At 38.5% G+C, this 1,577-nt stretch overlaps 1 long non-coding RNA gene across 3 annotated transcripts in view; it reads left to right on the top strand.

Annotated features, from left to right (window-relative positions):
- The window catches only part of LOC138044459 (uncharacterized), a 13,608-nt gene extending 12,296 nt beyond the window's left edge, over positions 1-1,312 (top strand). For all 3 annotated transcript variants that reach the window (XR_011131431.1, XR_011131433.1, XR_011131432.1), the window contains one exon: positions 1-1,312. This exon is cut by the window's left edge and continues 1,252 nt beyond it. This is a non-coding gene — a long non-coding RNA (uncharacterized lncRNA).
- Positions 1,313-1,577: the final 265 nt, after the last annotated feature.

The following is a 1,577-nucleotide window of genomic DNA, read 5'->3' as shown; positions in this document are numbered from 1 at the left end:
TTTAATGTCCCAGTGGGGGAATAATAATGAGCTTTCCCTCCAGCATGGCGGATTTTGCACCATGTGATCGTTTGTTGCAAAAGACCTATTGCATGAGCCCGTAGGGTGAGTGCAATTTGTAGTCTTAGTGCTATTTATTCCAAATTGCAGAAGAAAAATCATGTGATTACTTATTCATAGTATACTTGAGTCACTTAGTGTTTAGTTAACATAGTTTTCAAATCCAAGAAGAATTGTTTTTTTGGTCGTAGTAGCACTTTAAAAAGTTAACCAAAGTTGACGCACGACCAGCCAGGAGCCCATGTAATGGGCTCCTGGACAGTCTTATTAAGTCATGGGTCAATTCCGTTAACATAAACTTCTTGCATTGATGTAAATTCATTAATGGAACCATGTGTCTTTCAGAGTGGCTGTGGGTCAAAGTGACGGCTAATTTTGCTGACATTGCAGTATGTGTGTGACAAATTGTGGAAGGGGGAGGGACTTTCTCAGGAACGGAAAATTTTTGAGCTGGATCTTGTAAATGTATTTATTGTGAGTGTCTTTGCCTTTCCTATGGTAATTAGAACACGCATTTTTGTTTGTTTGTTTGTTTGTTTTTTTTTCGCCAGCGATTTCACTGACGGACTCTAGGGATTTCATTATGGTTCTCTCAGACGAGAATTTACAGGTTCAAAGAAGCTGCTAGGCAGCCATTCGAGCGGTGAAATGCACTGCTCATGGCTTAATTCGTTTGTCTTAAGGCTTGATGCAGTGAATTACTGCTCGCAATTAGGAAGACATGCTAGTTCTGCTTAGCGCAATAAGTGGTTTTGACACATTTAATCCCAAATCGTTTTTCTTTGTTCAACCTCCCCTGTCCACAGCTTGTCCAGTTTGTGACTTGTGCCCACACGGTCTTGCAGGATCCAATACCGACGTTTTGTTTCATGTCATGTGTGTCGCCTGGTTAGAGTAAATTTTGTGCAGTACATTAAGATTACAGCGAAGCTCCAACAAACACAAAACAAAAACAAATAAATAAAACAACCCTGAAAACAAAAATAACAACCCCTTCCCCTCCAAAAGAAAAGAAGGTGAAAATTTAATTTGAAATATATTAGTGATGGACTAAACATTGCTTGTTAATGTCCTTACTGGGAGCTACGGAAGTCTATTTCTAAGGAGGGAGAATTTGCTTAAAGATATATTTGTAGGATCTTAGTGTTAAAACTTGTTTTTACAGCAAAAATGCTGTCTTGTGTGGAGGTACTTTTGATTTTAAGCACATGTTAAATTTGGAAATGACAATAAAAACAAGCAATAGAAAAAATGGTGGTTTCACTGTTCTTGGCATAGAAAAAGTGTAGTGCATTCCGTAATCATTCTTCTATAGTCGCTTATCTTCTCCAAATGTTTAGATTTAACAGTTGTCCGGCAAAGGTGTTTGCTAGCAAAACTTAATTATTTTTGTTCGGGTGCGTTTGCTCACTATGAGTTTACGTGACCACGAGAACGAATTCATGAGAAGATCATCCTGGTCCGAGCCATGAAGAAAACCTCAAACTCACTACTAGAGACTTGAATTGTGGGAAACA

The sequence above is a fragment of the Montipora capricornis genome, chromosome 4, assembly GCF_036669925.1.
Source record: "Montipora capricornis isolate CH-2021 chromosome 4, ASM3666992v2, whole genome shotgun sequence".
NCBI lineage: Eukaryota > Metazoa > Cnidaria > Anthozoa > Scleractinia > Acroporidae > Montipora > Montipora capricornis.
This window is presented reverse-complemented; position numbering and strand designations above follow the sequence as displayed.